The 10,207-nt window shown below is 48.6% G+C and overlaps 1 pseudogene; it reads right to left on the bottom strand.

Moving 5' to 3' along the window:
* Nucleotides 1-5,102: 5,102 nt before the first annotated feature.
* Nucleotides 5,103-6,104, bottom strand: LOC112632026 (annotated as a pseudogene).
* Nucleotides 6,105-10,207: the final 4,103 nt, after the last annotated feature.

The raw sequence follows: 10,207 nt of genomic DNA on the forward strand, positions 1-10,207 counted from the left end.
AGGAGGATTCCTTGAGGCCAGGAGTTTGAGACCAGCCTGGGCAACATAGCAAGACCCTGTCTCTACAGAAAACAAATTAGCTAGGTGTGGTGGCATGCGTCTTTAGTCTCAAGCTACCAGGGAGGCTGAGATGTCTAAGAGATCAAGGCTGCCGTGAGCTGTGATCCCACCACTGCACTCCAGCCTGGGCAACAGAGTGAGACCCTGTCTCCAAAAATTAAAAATGGAAGCTCACGGAAGCCAGCTCCCACTATTGCCCAAGGCTGGCCAAAGTGTTCCTTGGAGTCTAGGTCACTGGGGGTTGGAAATGTGCTCTGAGAATCTTGGGGTCATCTTTATTAACACTGTGTGAGTCACCAAACCAAACTGAGACCAGATTTATCTTCCTGGATTGGGTTCCTAGAAGCCTCTGGAGTTAGGGACCAGAAAAACTCAGGCCTGGGTAGAAGGAGATTCTTCTTGCTGTGTCAGTGGTTTTTTCTTTTTTTTTAAAGCTTGGGAGGGACCACAGCCCCACAGCGTGGAGATCTGCTGGATTTTTTTACTTTTTTATTTTATTTTATTTATTTATTTAACCGCTTGCCAAATAAAGTGAAAAGAGAAAGGCCTGAGACCTTGGAACTCTCCGTGAGGTGCTGACTTAAGAGCCCCCGAGCTGAACTTCTCATGACTGTATGGAGTTTAATACTGGCGCCTGACGATGCTGCACAAAAATACACACTGGTGTGCTTGCCACTGTTAGCCTGCTGAGGAAGGCTGAAGTCATTCCCATGGGAATCTGCCAACATCATTCCTGGGTGAACTCATTTGGGGAGTACAAGCCGACATGCCACTGATTCTAGAAACTCGGAACATGTAAATAGGAAAAAAACAAAAGCCTACTGGACTATTTTTAAAATGAACCAGGCTGGGTGCGGTGGCTCATGCCTGTAATCCCAGCACTTTGGGAGGCCGAGGCGGGTGGATTACTTGAGGTCAGGAGTTCGAGACCAGCCTGGCAAATGTGGTGAAACCCCGCCTCTACTAAAAATACAAAAATTAGCCAGGCGTGGTGGCACACGCCTATAATCCCAGCTACTCGGGGGACTGAGGCACGGGAATTGCTTGAACCTGGGAGGCAGAGGTTGCAGCGAGCCAAGATCACGCTACTACACTCCAGCCTGAGCAACAGAGTGAGGCTTGGTCTCAAAAAAGTTGATGTGACCACTTCTTTTTGGGACTCAGTGGACCTCATATGACGTTAAGTCTGCTTGAATGGTTACTGAATTAGGTTGATAGTATTTTTATCACTAAACATCATCAAATAAGTAGCTCTTTAATGTGGTTGGAATATTTTCAATCATCCAAATTGAAACATGCCATGGGCATCAGGACGGGAGTTATCCGGCCTGTGTTGGTGGCCCCTGGGCCTTGTGTGGGGAGCAGGGCATAGAGCTAGCTGCACCCTCTTGGTGACTCAACTGTCTTGGCCCCTGTAAGCATTGGGGGGCTACAGCCACTGAGCATCTACCGAGCATCAGGGCTATTTCCTGCGATGCCTGCACGGGCCCCCCCCCATCTGCTTTTCCAAATCTTCCCACTCCTTTTTTTTTTTTTTTTTTTTTGAGACAGAGTCTCATTCTGTCACCCAGGCTGGAGTGCAGTGGTGCAATCTCAGCTCACTGAAACCTCTGCCTCCTGGGTTCAAGCAGTTCTCCTGCCTCAGCCTCCTGAGCAGCCAGGATTATAGGCATGCACCACCATACCTGCCTAATTTTTGTATTTTTAGTAGAGATGGGGTTTTGCCACGTTGGCCAGTCTAGGCTAGTCTCCTGACCTCAAGTGATCTGCCCGCCTCGGCCTCCCAAAGTGCTGGGATTACAGATGTGCGCCACCATGCCTGGCCTCCAGATCTTCCCACTCTGAGGCCCACCTTGGGTTGAAAGTTTCCTGGCCTGGACCATGCATTCCTTGTCAGACTCTCCCTTCCCAAAGCTCCCAGCACCCTTCTGTGCATTTGCCAAAACCCAGTTGTTTTCTCAACACCCTGAGTCATTTCCTCAGCAAGACTGTGAATCCCCACAGGGGTGGCAGGTCCATTCCAACACTTCCTTCTTCCCACGTTGTTGTCCAGACCCAGGCACAGAGGTACCCTGGATGGCCAGGGGGTGCTTAAAACTCCCTTCCACTTAAGATGTTATGATTCTAAGGCTAAATTGATGCTCCTGCACAAATAAATACCATCTTTAGGAGATGTGAGTTTAGGACCAACTCTTTCACCAACTTCCTTTCATAATTCCCAGATATGTAATTTATTTAAGTTAATTTATGTAAGTTATTTCCTCTCTCTGTGCCCTTTGCTCTCATCTGTGAAAGGAGGGCCTTGCCCAAGTTGCCTCTTGGTGATCTGGATGTTTCTGGCAGGTCTGCACTTGCTACTGTTGTGGTCTCTGCCTTGGTATTTCTCCCTTGGCAGCCTAGCCAGGATGCATAGCATGGAGTTCCATTATGGGCTGTGCGGTCCTGCAAGCCCCTGTGTGAGTGTGGCTGGCTGGCCGGCCCACTGTCTGTAACATTATACAAATGTAATCGAATGCCAACAGACAGGATCCAGGGTTGCAGTTATTTTGAGATGTGCAGAAGCCTGTGGGAAAATGCTGGAACATGTCTTAGTCACTTGGGCAAATACCTTTCTTTCCCTGTTTCAGCGTGTTTTGAACTTTCAGGCAGCACAAAAAAAGCTCCAGCAGGCACACCCACCCTTTGTGATTCTGGTGCCCTTCCACATCCTGTGGCTCTAAAAGTGTGAGTGCAGAGGGCTGAGAGCGGGGCTGGAGAAGCCCTAGACACCCACCTATGGAAAAAATTGTAGCGCTTCCCTCGATACATAATTCAAAATAAAAACAACAAAAGAAATGTAAGGAAGATCTGTAATTCCCACGTTATACTTTGTCACTTTGTAAAAATTCCTCCGCTCGTGTATGTGCACTTGGCCAGGTCCCTGCCTTCCTGGTACTCTAAGGTACTGTCCGGCACTACCCAGTAAGAACCAGTGGAGACCAGGAAGAGCTACATCAGTCCCCGGGGAGCACCTGAGCAGGTGAGGAGGTACAGGACCACAAGAGAGGGCAGCAGAAGCCAGCAATGGTGTCATCCTGTGCTTGGTGGAAGGGATGAGGAGGCAGCCACAGGTCCTCCTGATGGACAGGTCACCCCCGTACCTCACAAGTGGGCCCAGAGTTCCTGGTGCAACTAGAAGCCAGCCTGAAGGTGCAAGCCAGCCTGAAGGGGGTTGGAAAAAGCATTCCAGATGGAAAGGGTCTTTTTCTAAAACATTCTCTTGCCTATCCTTGCCTTCTCTAGCCAGAGCTTTGCCCTAGGATCTGGCCGGCTGCGTGGAGGCTGAGCAAGAAGGTCTCCTCTGGTTTGGAGAGGGAAAATCGTCCTGCCAGCCCCTCACTCACTGTCTTCCACTTCATCTCTTTCTCTCCACTGGCTCTTTTCTTCTCCTTAGCCTACAGAAAGCACAAACCAAAAAGAAACACTTCCTCCTCACTGTACCCCCGCCCTGACTTTTTTTTGGTGATACAGGGTCTTGCTCTGTTGCCCAGGCTGGAGTGAAGTAGTGCGATTTCAGCTCACTGCAACCTCCGCCTCCCAAGTTCAAGCGATTCTCCCACCTCAGCCTCCCGAGTAGCTGGGATTATAGACATGCGCCACTACGCTCAGCTAAATTTTGTATTTTTAGTAGAGATGGGGTTTCACCATGTTGGCCAGGCTGGTCTTGAACTCCTGACCTCAGGTGATCCACCCACTTTGGCCTCCCATAGTGCTGGGATTACAGTCGTGAGCCACCATGCCTGGCCCACCGCCCCCGGCTCACCATCCCGACTTTCTGATCACATGTCGTGGAGAGTCAGCTAAGCCCCCTCACCTCCCACATCCTGATCCACCCACAGCCATCCATTCCTGCACTCACCCCTACCGAAACCACTCCTGTGGACACACTGTCACCGGTGTTATGCAATGTCTCCAGCTCTCCTCCCCAGCAGGCTCTGACTCACCCTCTTCCCTTGCCCTCTCTTCAACATCAAGGTCTCCAGGGTTCCTTCCTCATCCGCGCTCTTCCCACCATGTGAGGGTGTTTCAGGCGGCACCTTGGCTGGACCATAGCACCCAGCTACTTAACTCCAACACTAGATGCTGCTCAGCACATATTCTGCAGACTCCGTTAACATATACCATCAGCTGACTGCTCCCGGAGGAGAAGAAATTCTGCCTCAAGACTACAGCATCTGCCCCAGCTGAGTTTCTAGCCTGATGCCCTGCCCTGCCCTACCCTACAACTTTCCAACTTGTCTGTCCCCACAATCATGTGAGCCAATTCTTAAAAAAAAAAAAAAAAAAAACCCAACACACATGGCTGGGTGCGGTGGCTCATGCCTGTAATCCCAGCACTTTGGGAGACCGAGGAGAGTGGATTGCTTGAGCCCAGGAGTTCAAGACCAGCTTGGGAAACATGGCAAAAACCAGTCTCTATTTATAATAAAAATGAAACCCACACACACATACACATCCCCACCACACAAGCACTGTATATTTTGTTTCTATGGGGAACCCTGACTGACGCATACTGTTCACACTCACTGGTTCTCCAGCTTCCTCCTCCCAGACCCCAGTCATCTCTGGGTCTGTTTCTGGTACCCTCTTTTTTTTTCTTTTTAAGGGTAGAAATGGCCGGGCGCGGTGGCTCAAGCCTGTAATCCCAGCACTTTGGGAGGCCGAGGCGGGCGGATCACGAGGTCAGGATATTGAGACCATCCTGGCTAACAAGGTGAAACCCCGTCTCTACTAAAAATACAAAAAACTAGCCGGGCGCAGTGGCGGGCGTCTGTAGTCCCAGCTACTCGGGAGGCTGAGGCAGGAGAATGGCATGAACCCGGGAGGTGGAGCTTGCAGTGAGCTGAGATCCGGCCACTGCACTCCAGCCTGGGCGACAGAGTGAGACTCTGTCTCAAAAAAAAAAAAAAAAAAAGGGTATAGTTAATATTTTATTGTCATCCAGATGGCAATTGGGTTTATAGTCTCTATACTTTATACTTTATGTAAATAAAAATAATTACAAGTTTTAAATAGCCAATGGCTGGTTATGTTTTCAGAAAACATGATTAGACTAATTCATTAATGGTGGCTTCAAGCTTTTCCTTATTAGCTGCAGAAAATTCACCCACCTTTTGTCCCTTAAAAAACTGGAAAGGGGCCGGGCGCGGTGGCTCAAGCCTGTAATCCCAGCACTTTGGGAGGCCGAGACGGGCGGATCACGAGGTCAGGAGATCGAGACCATCCTGGCTAACACGGTGAAACCCCGTCTCTACTAAAAAATACAAAAAACTAGCCGGGCGAGGTGGCGGGCGCCTGTAGTCCCAGCTACTCGGGAGCCTGAGGCAGGAGAATGGCGGGAACCCGGGAGGCGGAGCTTGCAGTGAGCTGAGATCCGGCCACAGCACTCCAGCCTGGGCGACAGAGCGAGACTCCGTCTCAAAAAAAAAAAAAAACAAAAAAACCAAAAAAAAAAACTGGAAAGGGCCAGGCACGGTGGCTCACACCTGTAATCCCAGCACTTTGGGAGGCTGAGGTGAGTGGATCACCTGAGGTCAGGAGTTCGAGACCAGCCTGACCAACATGGAGAAACCCCCTCTCTATTAAAAATACAAAACTTAGCCAGGCCTGGTGGCGCATGTCTGTAATCCCAGCTACTTGGCAGGCTGAAGCAGGAGAATCACTTGAACCCAGGAGGTGGAGGTTGCGGTGAGCCGTGATCTTGCATTGCACTCCAGCCTGGGGGACAACAGGAAAACTCTGTCTCAAAAACAAGCAAGCAAGCAAACAAACAAACAAACACTGGTAGATTGGCATGCATTTGACTTCTGAAGCAACATCCTGACAGCCACATGTACTTCAAAGAATACCATGCTGGAATACTTTTCAGAGAGGGAATGAAAGAAAAGCTTGATCTTTTTGCAAGGCCCACACCACGTGGCTGAGAAGTCAACTATGACAAGTTTATCACTTGCAGCCTCCAAGGCTTCCTGAAAAGCAAACTTGCTCTCAATTTGCTTCACCATCTTGGCTGCTAGAGTCTGAGGAGCAGCTGTAAGAACCGATGGAAATGGATCCAAAGCGCTGGAACAAGCTTGGAGCTCTGGTACCCTCTTTCTCCTGAACACTAAACTTATCTATGCCTACAGGGCACACAGAAAGGTGAGCCTTCAGCTGATATCCTCCAGGAACCTGGAATTCAAATTCTGGGGTCCCTTCAGGGATCCCCCAGCACTGAGCCAGCTCTATCCCAGCACAAGCCTTCCACAAGGTGCGATCTCAAAGTTCACAAGGCCAGCCAGGTGGAGGATTGACAGAGCCAAGCTGTCACAAGTGGGATGTAGGATGAGGGCAGACCCAGAGACTGAGGCTCAGCCCCAGGCAGCAATAGTCATGTGGGGCTTTGGTCCAGTGTCACAAGAGATTTCCAATTTTCCAGAAAGACCAGAAATTTGTTCCTGTGAAGTCTCTCAATTTTTATTTTTTATTATTTATTTATTTATTTTGAGATGGAATTTTACTCTTGTTGCCCAGGTTGGAGTACAGTGGTGCAATCTCAGCTCACAGCAACCTCCACCTCCCTGGTTCAAGTGATTCTCCCGTCTTAGCATCCCAAGTAGCTGGGATTACAGGCACCCGCCACCACGCCCGGCTAATTTTTGTATTTTTTTGTATTTTTAGTACTTTTGTATTTCGCCATGTTGCCCAGGCTGGTCTCGAACTCCTGACCTCAGATCATCTGCCTGCCTTGGCCTCCCAAAGTGCTGGAATTACAGGCGTGAGCCCCAGTCCAACAATGAAATTTGCCCAACAAGAGGTATTAAGGGAGGGACAGGCTTCATCAACCCTTTAAAAAAATGTTTTTGTCACTTTTCACTCAGGGCAACGAGTGCTTACTTGCCCTACATTTTCATAACCAAAAGAGTGCACACAAGACTCTTGCCTAAATGTGACTGTTCTCAGCCAACTCTGTCCACCCTCTGACATTGAAGTAGCTGACGTATTTTAAAAATGTTTCGGCCGGGCGCGGTGGCTCACGCCTGTAATTCCAGCACTTTGGGAGGCCGAGGCGGGCGAATCGCGAGGTCAGGAGATTGAGACCATCCTGGCTAACACGGTGAAACCCCGTCTCTACTAAAAATACAAACAACAACAACAACAATAACAAAAACTAGCCGGGCGTGGTGGCGGGGTCCTGTAGTCCCAGCTACTCGGGAGCCTGAGGCAGGAGAATGGCGGGAACCCGGGAGGCGGTTCTGAGCCCAGATCGTGCCACTGCACTCCAGCCTGGGCGACAGAGCGAGACTCCGCCTCAAAAGAAAAAAAAAAAAGTCCCCCAAAAGGTGTCCAGTTTCATTAACATTTTTTGGAGATAATTTTGACTAATGATTGGGTCACAAATTTCCTCCAGACAAAAAAAGACAAAAAGGTCCATTATCCCAAATATATACCTTTCAAACCCTTAGGATTTAAAAATATGAAAAACATGGTAACTTCTCCATTTTAGTGTTTTGTTCCTTATATTTCACTCTAATGATCAAGATATAAGAAAATACATAGAGGCGATGGATATCTCAGCTACCCTGATTTGATCCTATGCATTGTATACATGTATTAAAATATCACATGTATCCTCACAATAAGTACAACTACAGTGTATCAATAGAAATTCAAAAATTAGGTCAGGTGCGGTGACTCGCGCCTGTAATCCCAGCACTTTGGGAGGCCGAGGCAGGTGGATCACTTGAGGTCAGGAGTTTGAGACCAACTTGGCCAACACGGCTAAACCCCGTCTCTACTAAAAATACAATAAATAAATAAATAAATAAAAATACTAGCCAGGCTTCGTGGCGCAAGCCTGTAATCCCGGCTACTTGGGAGGCTGAGGCAGGAGACTAGCTTGAACCCAGGAAGGAGAGGTTGCAATGAGCCGAGATCGCGCCACTGCACTCCAGCCTGGGCGACATAGGCTCTGTCTATAGAAAAGAAAAGAAAAAAAAACTAAGAAATTAACAAAAGAAAATATATTGTTTTAAAATAAAATTACATTTAATAATCATTGCAAGAATAGATAAGGATGAAGTTTCAGGTTAGAATGAAAGAGAGAAGGCATGTGTTTACAAACAAGCACAAGGCCCAAGAATTACTTATTGATTAGTATAAAATGTAAATGGTTGATTTTGCACAAATGCGATTTTTTTTTTCTTTTTTTTTTTTGTGGTCCACTGGAATGAGAAACTCAAAATCTTTCTTTAGAGCTAAGGCTTTTTTTTTCAATCGAATTCCTCAGGTTGGAAGGAGTTAAGGCTTTACGAAAGCAATTTGAAGGTTTGAAATCTCCAGGGAGATTGATTTATGAGTATAGTACAAGTTAAGGCTACCTCTGACCTTAGCAGATTGTGGCTGTGAAATTAGGCGCTGGAGTCCTGAGACAGGGGCTCTTCGTGTTAACCTCCTTAGTATCTCACCGTGTGTTAGCAATTCCATGAATCCCATCGGATTCATGAAATTTCATTCATGGAATTGGATTCCAGCTCATGGAATTTAATGTAATTCTATTGGATTCATGGAATTCCACTTCAGTTCTGGGATTCTCGGTAAATTTTCTTTTCTTTTTTTTTTCTTTTTTTTTTTGAGACAAGGTTTCTCTCTGTCACCCAGTCTGGAGTGCAGTGGCATGATTTAGGCTCACTGCAACCTCCGTTGGCCTCCCCGGTTCAAGCAATTCTCCTGCCTCAGCCTTCCCAGTGGTTGGACACCACCACGCCCAGCTAATTTTCTTATATTTATTTTTTGGTAGAGAGGGGGTTTTGCCATGTTAGTCAGGCTGGTCTACACCTCCTGACCTCGTGATCCGCCCACCTCGGCCTCCCAAAGTGCTGAGATTACAGGCGTGAGCCACCGCGCCAGGCCAGTTCTGTGATTCTTTGGAGTGCGATGGCTCACTGTAACCTCCGCCTCCCGGGTTCAAGGGATTCCTCTGCCTCAGCCTCCCAAGTAGCTGGAATTACAGGCATGCACCACCACGCCCAGCTAATTTTTGTTATTTTACCAGAGACGGGGTTTCACCATGTTGGCCAGGCTGGTCTCAAACTCCTGGCCTCAAGTGACCTCAAGTGATCGACCCACCTCGGCCTCCCAAAGTGCTGAGGCTACAGGTGTGAGCCACCGCGCCCGGCCTCAGGTCTGAGGTTCTTTTTTTTCTTTTTGAGACGGAGTCTCGCTCTAATCGCCCAGGCTGGAGTGCAGTGATGTGATGTCGGCTCACTGCAAGCTCCGCCTCCCGGGTTCACGGCATTCTCCTGCCTCAGGCTCCCAAGTAGCTGGGACCACAGGTGCCCGCCGCCACGCCCGGCTAATTTTTTGCATTTTTAGTAGATCAGCGTGTCAGCCAGGCTGGTCTCGATCTCCCGACCTCGTGATCCGCCCGCCTCGGCCTTCCAAAGTGCTGGGATTACAGGCGTGAGCCACCGCGCCCGGCCGGGTCTGAGATTCTTAAACCAGGACTCATCCGCACTAATTGAAACCTGAGGTGAGGGATTTCTCCTCGCTGACCAGTAGGGGGCGCATCGTGACTACGCCTTCTGCTTTCACTCCCCGCGCAGGGAAATCCTGTCCTGCCGTCTCAGGGAGCAGTTCCTGACTGTGGGCTCCATTTTATAATAAAATGACTCACCTGAAGAATCACTTCTGTCATTATTTCGTATTCCTTACAAAACCAGTGATACACCAAGGCCTCATCTGAAAACCAAGTAAAGGAAGCGAGTACAGGATGTCTGTGCTGGTCTGGTTGGCGTTTATCTTGGCTGGTGAGAACGCAACCATGCCTCCATTCACACTGTCATTCCTCCAGTAAATGAGACATCCCTGTTTTCTAAAGGAGGGAGATTTATGAGTCAGAGGTAATCGGATCCACAATCTGATTAGAATTCTATCCTAATAACGGGAGCTGACCGCATCCATTTGTGATCCGGCCCAGTCACCATTTGCTTGGTTTTCCAGCACTGTAAGCCAGACTTTGGGGTGGGGGGAAGGTGAACGCTCCCCGCACTTTAATGCCAGGCTTATTCTTTCCTAAGGAGCAGGATCAAAATACTGTTAACGGGAAAAATATGCTTCCTCGTATGAG

This window comes from Theropithecus gelada, chromosome 9, assembly GCF_003255815.1.
Source record: "Theropithecus gelada isolate Dixy chromosome 9, Tgel_1.0, whole genome shotgun sequence".
NCBI lineage: Eukaryota > Metazoa > Chordata > Mammalia > Primates > Cercopithecidae > Theropithecus > Theropithecus gelada.